Genomic DNA, 11,087 nt, shown 5'->3' on the forward strand with positions numbered 1-11,087 from the left:
CATTCTGCCAAAAGTGATCTACAGATTCAATGCAATCCCCATCAAAATACCAATCCAATTTTTCAAAGAGTTAGACAGAACAATTTGCAAATTCATCTGGAATAACAAAAAACCCAGGATAGCTAAAACTATGCTCAACAATAAAAGGACTTCGGGGGGAATCGCTATCCCTGAACTCAAGCAGTATTACAGAGCAATTGTGATAAAAACTGCATGGTATTGGTACAGAGACAGACAGATAGACCAATGGAATAGAATTGAAGACCCAGAAATGAACCCACACACCTATGGTCACTTGATTTTTGACAAAGGAGCCAAATCCATCCAATGGAAAAAAGATAGCATTTTCAGCAAATGGTGCTGGTTCAACTGGAGGTCAACATGTAGAAGAATGCAGATCGATCCATGCTTATCACCCTGTACAAAGCTTAAGTCCAAGTGGATCAAGGACCTCCACATCAAACCAGATACACTCAAACTAATAGAAGAAAAACTAGGGAAGCATCTGGAACACATGGGCACTGGAGAAAATTTCCTGAACAAAACACCAATGGCTTATGCTCTAAGATCAAGAATCGACAAATGGGATCTCATAAAACTACAAAGCTGTTGTAAGGCAAGGGTGGTCAGGACAAAATGGCAACCAACAGATTGGGAAAAGATCTTTACCAATCCTACAACAGATAGAGGCCTTATATCCAAAATATACAAATAACTCAAAAAGTTAGACCGCAGGGAGACAAATAACCCTATTAAAAAATGGGGTTCAGAGCTAAACAGAGAATTCACAGCTGAGGAATGCCGAATGGCTGAGAAACACCTAAAGAAATGTTCAACATCTTTAGTCATCAGGGAAATGCAAATCAAAACAACCCTGAGATTTCACCTCACACCAGTGAGAATGGCTAAGATCAAAAACTCAGGTGACAGCAAATGCTGGCGAGGATGCGGAGAAAGAGGAACACTCCTCCATTGTTGGTGGGGTTGCAGACTGGTACAACCATTCTGGAAATCAGTCTGGAGGTTTCTCAGAAAATTGGACATTGAACTGCCTGAGGATCCAGCTATACCTCTCTTGGGCATATACCCAAAAGATGCCCCAACATATAAAAAAGACACTTGTTCCACTATGTTCATCGCAGCCTTATTTATAATAGCCAGAAGCTGGAAAGAACCCAGATGCCCTTCAACAGAGGAATGGATACAGAAAATGTGGTACATCTACACAATGGAATATTACTCAGCTATCAAAAACAACGACTTTATGAAATTCGTAGGCAAATGGTTGGACCTGGAAAATATCATCCTGAGTGAGCTAACCCAATCACAGAAAGACATACATGGTATGCACTCACTGATAAGTGGCTATTAGCCCAAATGCTTGAATTACCCTAGTGGCCTAGAACAAATGAAACTCAAGACAGATGATCAAAATGTGAAGGCTTCACTCCTTCTTTAAAAGGGGAACAAGAATACCCTTGGCAGGGAAGAGAGAGGCAAAGATTAAAACAGAGTCTGAAGGAACACCCATTCAGAGCCTGCCCCACATGTGGCCCATACATATAGAGCCACCCAATTAGACAAGATGGATGAAGCAAAGAAGTGCAGACCGACAGGAGCCGGATGTAGATCGAACCTGAGAGACACAGCCAGAATACAGCAAATACAGAGGCGAATGCCAGCAGCAAACCACTGAACTGAGAACGGGACCCCTGTTGAAGGAATCAGAGAAAGGACTGGAAGTGGTTGAAGGGGCTCGAGACCCCATATGAACAACAATGCCAAGCAACCAGAGCTTCCAGGGACTAAGCCACTACCCAAAGACTATACATGGACTGACCCTGGGCTCCAACCTCAAAGGTAGCAATGAATATCCTAGTAAGAGGACCAGTGGAAGGAGAAGCCCTGGGTCCTGCTAAGACTGAACCCCCAGTGAACTAGACTGTTGGGGGGAGGCGGCAATGGGGGAGGGGTGGGGAGGGGAACACCCATAAGGAAGGGGGGGGGAAGGGATGTTTGCCAAATGTACATAAGAAATACTCAAGTTAATAAAAAAAAAAAATTAGAAACTTCAGGGCTGGAGAGATGGCTCAGTGGTTAAGAGTGTTGACTGCCCTTCCAGAGTTCCTGAGTACAATTCCCAGCAACCACATGATGTCTTAAAACCACCTGTAATAAGATCCAATTCCCTCTTTTGCTGTGTCTGAAGAAAGCAACAGTGAACTCTCATACATAAAATAAATAAATAAATCTTAAAAAAAAAAAAAAGAAATGTATATAAGAAATATTCAAGTTAATAAAAAAAAAAAAAAAAAAAAAGAAAATCCTCACCAATAGTGTGCTTCTTAGAATGTGAAGTTCCCAATGGGACTCCACATACTTCTACATGAACTGCCAATCACAGTGCAATTTTGAATAACTAGTACTGCAGACCAGGGGTGGTCATGAATCAAACTGTAATACCTGTGCAAAAATTACTTCCCTCTAAAATGTTTTAATATAATATTGTTGTAATGAGAAATGACTTTAGCATGCTCACCACTTGGCAAGAAATGATAGAACTTGCCTGCCTGGTTTCTGAAACATTTCCAGGATCTAAGAAAATCAACTTTAACAATGAACTCTTATTTCATCTCAGCCTCTAGAAAGTGTCCAGGTTTAAGGTAAACTAAATTCTGACTCATACATGAGATATTGAAGGAAGACTTACTCAGCGGTTTATTGCTTCTGTGACTCAGCTAACTTCAGGACTTCCAATGAGGCTTGACACAAACAGGCCATATTAAGATAAATGTATTTTCCATTATTGTTATTATATTTTGAATATACATATGATTTAAACTTTTCATTTTATCTAATATTTTATATTCCATTGCCCAATGGCTTAAGATTTATTTTATAGCTATGTTCGTTGTTGAAAACATTACAAAGCCATTAGACAGGCTTATCATAAATGAGATCACTGAGACTTGATTTAGTCTCATGATGAGGAGGGATGTTAATTAAAATGATTTATGTTATGTTTCACATGCCTGGAAATACTGTTTACCACAGTTTAACTGTCAATCTATGCATAAAAGCTGAGAAAATGAGGACTTTGCTAGTTCATCAGAATTTCTAAGTTAGGACATTCACTTTGGTTTATTTAAATCTCCACTTTAACTGAGTCAGTATTGATTGAATTTTTTTCTCCAAATGGCTCTAAAGGTCACTATATATAAGTTATACTGCATAAAATGCTAAGAGTATATTCAGTGTTATTTTCCATTTATTCTCTGTTGTCTTTTACTCTGTGTCATCATGCTTAAAAATAATTTTATTTTGAAAATTCAAATTAATTTTAAATAAAATTACTTATTGGAGCCTCACAGTTCAGAATAACGTACAATATTATGCATATATAGGAAAATAGGATGTAAAAAACGTGGGGAGTTCTTAATTAGCAATAAAAAGGTAGCATGTAAAAAAAGATCATTCTGGAAAAACCTTCACTGTGCAGGCAAAAGGTAATATAGCTTATCTGCAGATAACTTGGCAGGGATAGTATCTCAGGTAACATGAGATGCAATCTCTTTTAAAATAGCAAATATAAACAATTATTTCATCCAAAGATTATTATATGGTGTACTAAAGAAGTGACTTAACTGGTTAAAGAGCGATTGTTCAGGATGATTGCAATTCACTTTTCAACACCCACATCAGACAGCTCACAAGCACCTGATACTCTATGTCCAGTTCATCAGATGGCTCTTCTGGACTCTTCAGGCACGTGCATGAATGTACTCATACGACAAGTGTCTCTTTACACAATACACTTAAATACAAATAAAATAAATCTCAAGAAAAACCTCATGAAATTACTATATGATTTGATAGAAACAAGATAGGACATGATAAATGTGTACCAGGGTACAGAAAATTAGGGGTAGAATGACTTTTCAATGACCTTTTATTATTTAAGTCATAAATATAGATGCATTTTAAATCGCAAATGTTTGAATCTATCCTGATCATAGTCAATAACATGAAAACCAAAAATTTAATTAACAGTCAAGAAGATCTCACTGTTGAATGGAAAGCTGTGAGTGTGACTTCTGACCACTGCTTTGCTGCTTCTTTGAAAGGCAATGTAGTATCATCAGGATTGGAAGTGACCTAAAAGTCATCTCAAATATAGTCATGCTGGTGATTTGGGTCAGATTTTGGATTCAAGCTCAGCAAGTATTAAGAAATCTGTGAGTCAAGATACCATTCCACAATGATAGGCTTGCCTTTGCACCGTATAATCATGTAATTATGTAGTATGTGAAATACTGCATTGCTTCTTTCAGAAGAGAACACCAACAAAACAGCAGTTTCTCAATCTAAGACAGACTTAGAAAGAAACAGAATGTAGAATCAATTTCACAAAAGAACACCAGAAAATAAAATGACATGAATTCAACTCAAAGTTACTTCATTGGTTTGCCAGCATGGGCTGCAGCCATCCATTAAGTGCATAAACATGGCTTCACTGAATTTTGAATTTACCTTTCGCTTTATTTTTTATTAATTATTTTATTACTTTACATTTGAAACGATGTTCTCCATCTTGGTTACGACTCAACAAATCCCCCATCCCATCCCTTTCTTCCCCTTCCCATTTGCCTTTATGAGTGTGTTTTTCAGCTCACTCATTCATTCCTGCCTCACCTATCTAGCATCCCATTCGTTGGGACACAAGCTTTCACATTACTAAGGGACTCCCCTCCCATTGATGTCAGATAAGGCTATCCTCTGCTATATATGTATCTGGAGCCATAGTTCCCTCCATGCATACTCTTTGGTTAGTGGTTTAATCCCCGGGAGCTCTGGGTGGTCCATTTAGTTGATAATGTTCGTCCTATGGCATTGCAATGCTCTTCAGCTCCTTTACTCCTTCCCCTAGCTCTTCCATTGGGCAATCTGTGCTTAGCCTGATGGTTGGCTATGAGTATCTGCAGCTGCATTGGTCAGGTGCTGGTAAAGCCTCTCAGGGAACAGCCATACCAGGTTCCATTTAGAAAGCATTTCTTGGCATCAGCAATAAAGTTGGGGATTGGTAACTGCAAATGAAATGGATTCCCAGGAGCAGGAGTTGGGGGGAGTGGTCTCTGGAAAGCCTTTCCTTCAGGCTCTGCTCCATTTATTGTCACTGTCTTTCCTTTGGGCAGGAACAATTCTGGGTCAAAATTTTTGAGATGTGTGAGTGGCCCCATCCCTCAACTGGGTTCCATGTTATCTACTGGAGGTGTTCTCTAAAGGTTGTATCTACCCTTTGTTGGGTATCTTGGCTAAAGTCAGTTGGGTCCTGGTAGCCTCTTGCTTTCCTGGAGTCTGGGACTTTCTAGTGGCTACCTCCAGTTCCCCATCCCCCACTGCTACATGTTTCTATTCAATTTCCTGACACTCTGCACCTCTCTCCTGTCCCTTCCAATACCTGATCATGTCTCCCATTTTTTCCTTCCTTTCCTCTCTACTTTCCGCGTTCCTTCTTCCCTCTACTTCCTGTTATTATTTTGTTCCCAATTCTATATAGGATTGTAGCATCTACAATTTGGTCTTCCTTCTTCTTAAGCTCCATGTGGTTTGTGGGTTGAATCATGGTTACTCTAAGCTTTTTGGTAAATACCGACTTATCAGTGAGTACATACCATGTGTGTTCTTTTGTGTCTGGGTTACCTTACTCTGGATGATATTTTCTAGTTTCATCCATTTGCTTGTGAGTAGAAATAAACCCATACATCTATAGTCGCTTGATCTTTGACAAAGAAGCCAAAACCATCCAATGAAAGTAAAACAGCATTTTCAACAAATGGTACTGTTCAACTGGTAGTCAGCATGTAGAATAATGCAAATTGATCCATTCTTTTCACCCTGTACAAAGTTCAAGTCTAAGTGGATCATAGTATTCCACATAAAATGAGATGCACTCAAACTAATAGAAGAAAAAGTGGGGTAGAGCCTTTAACACATTGGCACAGGGGGAAACTTCCTAAACAGAACACCAATGGCTTATGCTCTAAGATCAACAATTCACAAATGGGACCTCATACAATTTAAAATCTTCTGTAAGGTAAAGGACACTTTCAATAGAACAAAATCGCAACCCATAGATTGGGAGAAGATATTTACCAACCCTACATCTGATATAGGGTTAATATCCAAAATATACAAAGAACTCAAGAAGTCAGACTCCAGAAAACCAAGTCACGTAATTAAAAAAAAAATGGAGTACGGAGCTAAACAAAGAATTCTCAATGGGAATCTTGAGTGGCTGAGAAGTACCTAAAGAATTGTTCAACATCCTTAGTCATCGGGGTAATGCAAATCAAAACAACCCTGAGATTCCTCCTCATACCAATCAGAATGGTTAAGATAAAAAACACAGTTGACAGCAGATGCTGTTGAGGATTTGGAGAAAAAGGAACACTCCTCCATTGCTGATGGGACTGCAAGCTGATAAAACCACTATGGAAATTAATTTGGTGGTTCCTGAGAAAATTGGAAATAGTTCTACCTGAAGACCCAGTTATTCAGCGGTAGAGCGCTTGCCTAGCAACCGCAAGGCCCTGGGTTCAAGTCCCCAGCTCCGGGAAAAAAAAAAAAAAAAAAAGACCCAGTTATGCCACTGCTGGGCATATACCCAAAATATGTTCCAACAGATAAAAAGGATGCATACTCCACTATGTTTATAGCAGCCTTATTTATAATAGCCAAAAGCTAGAAAAAACCCAGATGTCCCTCAACAGTGGAATGAATACAAAAGATGTGGTACATTTTCACAGTGGAGTCACTCAGGTCTTAAATACCATTGGCTTTATAATTGGCTTTAAAAATGATTAATCTCTTCCCTGTGTGCCTTAGCTTTCTTACCTATAATTTGTGGCAGCATCAGGAACCACCTCAGAGAATAATTATGAGTATTAACCTGTTTGAGAAAAATTAATAAATAATTTATTTTATCTTTTACACAGAAAGAGAAAATGAATACTGCAAACAAAAGGGACAATTAGAAACAAAATTGGTTGCACTTTCCAATTAAATCAGCAAATTTCTGCAGAAAACATGATTCCCTCACATGAATTAAAAAATTATGTCTATGAGAGAATGAGATCTTGCTCACTAGGGTAAACAATATGTGTGCCTGATGTGGAGTCTAGATGTTGTATGTTAAAACAATACAATTATGTGGTTCTGCCACATATGCATTTACATTTTGGATATTGCTGTCTCCCTATTACACAGACTGTGGAGTGAAAGCCCACCCTCTTTAGTGCTTCCCAATGATTTTAAATCACCCTTGCACTAATTGAATTGTGTGCCTCTGAGAATCCATGTCAATCATTTCACAGCATTGAATTTATCTTTTCTATTTCTCTCTTTGGAGAAAAGCACATAGCCAGAGAATATGCTTCATGCATCTTGACCAATAAATGCCTCTTGGTGTGAGATAACCGACTCACTAAATGATACATTTATACATGATAAACTGTGACATTTTTGCTGCAGACCATCAAAGTTCCCTGATTGAGTCAAAATTTTCTCTTTAATTAGTGCCTATGAACTCAAACAGTTACAATATCTGTGGCCTCCAATGGCGAAGTGGTGATTTCTAGCTTTTCATATTCACTGGTAGTTTCAGTTTGAGAAGGTAATCCTCTGCTCTCTCCCGAGAGAACTGACCTGGTATGCTTAATACAAGATCTTCAATCTGTCTCCTTTGGATTCACCCCAAAGGATACTCATTCTCCCAAAAGGAAGACTGTAGTTTGAGGAACACTCATCAGATCACATAGACATTTTCTAAAAAGGAAAGATGAAATTGCCTGGAAATTCTTGGATTCCTATTGAAAGCTTCAACTTGTGAATAAACGTTTTGCCTGTATAGATGATTGTACATCGTGTGCATGCCTGGTTTCCTTGAGGCCAGGAAAAGTGTTAGGTACCATGAGAGTGGAGTTACCAAGGGATGTAAGCTGCCATACGGATTTTGGCAATTGAACCACTGTCTTCTGGAAGAGCAGCAGGTGCTCTTAACCATTGGGCTATCTCTCCCACTCCCATTGGTAGATCATTAAAATATTTTATCCTTTATTTTTTGTGTTGTGTGTGTTATGATGTGGAGATTTGATTCTATAAGTAGCATGGGGACTTTGTTGATAGAGTTATTGTCAGAATAACAGACTGAGATCTGAGTACTGTTATTCATCTGGCAGGAGATGGGCGTATATTTAAATTCACTCAACATCTTGATTTCCCTAGTTACATATCATGTGTAGTATAAATATTGATAAAGAACAAGGGTTAACTCACAGCAAGTAAGTACTTGAAATATTTGAAGTGGCTTGCTTCATCTTCAGTCATGATGGTTGGAGCTGTAGCCTGCAATTATATAAAGTGCACAGCTGACATAACGATCTATACAGAACATTAACATGAAAAGATTCAATATATTTCTACAACATTCCAAGCTATAGTGTCAGGAAAAGAGCATTTTCCATCACTTTTCTTGTTGATTTATTTGTGAAATTAACTCATCTCTCTCTCTCTCTCTCTCTCTCTCTCTCTCTCTCTCTCTCTCTCTCTCCTCTCATAATAGCTGATTCCCCAACCATATCTGCCTTTTGCCAACATGTCACTTCAATTTTTCATTTGTTTTATGTTTTTGTTTGCAATGCAGATTTTTCTATTCAATGCCAAACGCTTAGTTAATGCAAAGATCAACAAGAAATCATCTTGAACATGAGAAAAAGGAACTTGTATGTTTTAAGGCAGAAAGGACATTAATTGTGAACTTTTCTTTTGATTGAAGCATCTCTTCCCCACGTATTCAACATTACACAAGCTTTTTCTGTGCAAGGCTTCTATACTCTCTGACATACCAGGCATTCCTGAACCCTTTGATAACACTGAGACTGGGTTTTACCCTTGAGAAATAATTAATAGGTATAGTTCAGGTACTTCACTGTGCCTAGATTTATCAATGAGTTTGAAGAATGAACTCTGTTTAATGAATTCTCCCCAGTGCTATTGTTAGACTGTGTTCTTAAACTATTTTTTTATTTTAACCATATTGCCAACACATTTTGTGGGTTTTATACCTGAAATGGATAATGTGGCCCTATTTTCTTTTCCTTTGAGAATACCATGGGCATTTAAATTAGTTTTGCCAACTGGGGCTGGTTTGAATGATAAAGAAGTGGTCTCTGTACTGTACCCCAAATCGTTTTCTTTACACTAAGGAAGAAATATCTCCATTGTTCACAATAGTCTTGAAGATCAAAATGTCTTTCCTACTAATTCTGACTTGGTTGTGTACTATGGTGTGAGAAGGTTCTTATTAAAGATCACTTTTTGAAATGTAAAAACACTTTATTAGAATAAGTCATGGTAAATGTTTTAATCATGTACTGATGGTTGTATGTTCAGTTGTGTTTCTGAGCTAGACATTACTATTTGCATATATTATCATAATTAGTACTCTTGACAACTTTATGAGAGTGGTATGGTTATCACCTTTCCATGAACCAGAGGAAGATGACAAAGAGATGTTAATTTCTACTCAAAATCCCTGTGATTCTAACTCTCTGATTTTTTTTAATTTTAAAATTTAATTCTATGTAATATGGCAAATATCATGGTTCTTTTTACCATTGATTCTATGATCCACATAATGAATAAGCAGTAGATGATTAAGTACTTCTAATTCCTAAGAAGATTAAATAAAATTATGGACATTAGAAAATCTTACCCTCAGAGTTGTATGCAATTTCCTGAACTCCATTGCTTAGTGCTGGTCTTGCCTTATAATCTTGAGGAGCCTTGTGAGACACTAAGTTCACTTGTTAATGAAGGGAGTTTGGGTAGCAGGGGAAGCAGTAACATGTAGAGGTGGGATCCCCCTTTTCAAAGGAGATGGGGCAAAGGAGTGTGAGGGGATCCTGGAAAGAGAGGGGGGCTGATATTGTTATGCAATGTGAATAAATACATAAATGAATTAGTTAATTAATAAAAGCAAAAATATTCTCACCCTCATCTTGACTGGAGGAAAGACAGTTTCCATAGGAGGCATGAAGAAAAGCTGCAATAATGTTACTGACCTCTTACTTAATTGGACTACAGAGTCCTGGCGTGGCAGTGCATCAAACCCTTATATGACTTTCTAAGCAAGAGATGTACAACTGAAAAGAAAGTCAATGTGGGAGACCCCAGTGCCCATAATCTTCAATTATTTGATTATAAATATTGATGAGAATCTAGAGTCCAGTGCTTTCTTTTATGAAAGCTCTCATATGCAGTTTGCCAAACAGATGGGTGTTTTTCACATTTCTATAAAAGTCCTCCACTGTTTCTTCCTTTTGATTACATATATTAGATTATAATTGTTTCATTTGGGCTCGACTGGTCTAGAATTCTGAAATCAATTTGATAAATGTATTTATATTCAGTTTTAAGAAACTTGCTAGTTGTATGTTATTGTATTACATGTTACTACATGTTACTTCCCTGAGGTGTTCTACCACACACACCAGATTTATAACCTCAGCTAACTTGTCTTAACCTTTACTGAGAGACATGGTGTAGGTTCATGCTACACTCTGAAATAAACTTAAACATTTTTTACTTAAACTCAAAATTATGGAGATAGATTTAACCCTTGAGGAATACTTATATAAGTGTCTAGGATGCACATTTGTATGAACTAATCCCAATAAATACATCACAATGGCAGAAAAATATTGTTTCACATTAAAGCATAAGAGCCAACTTGAGTCACTTGAGGCTTTTTTTAATTGTAGTCAATTATGTGCAATAGTAAGAAAATATTAACAACTCTCCTGATAGCAGTTTTTGGGCAGCTCCCATTTCTAAAATTAACAGCACAGATTGAGGGATAGGCTTTTCTCCTTGGTATATTCCTTTGCTTATAGCCTGCTGTGTATCAGGATTGCACATGGTTGGAGATTGGAGACATCGATTTAATATTGCTTCATATTTCACTGTAAATAGGATCTTCTTAATACATTTCAGGAACCAGTTGTTCTTATGTTCCTTGAATAAAAGAG

Source organism: Rattus rattus, chromosome 2 (genome assembly GCF_011064425.1).
Source record: "Rattus rattus isolate New Zealand chromosome 2, Rrattus_CSIRO_v1, whole genome shotgun sequence".
NCBI lineage: Eukaryota > Metazoa > Chordata > Mammalia > Rodentia > Muridae > Rattus > Rattus rattus.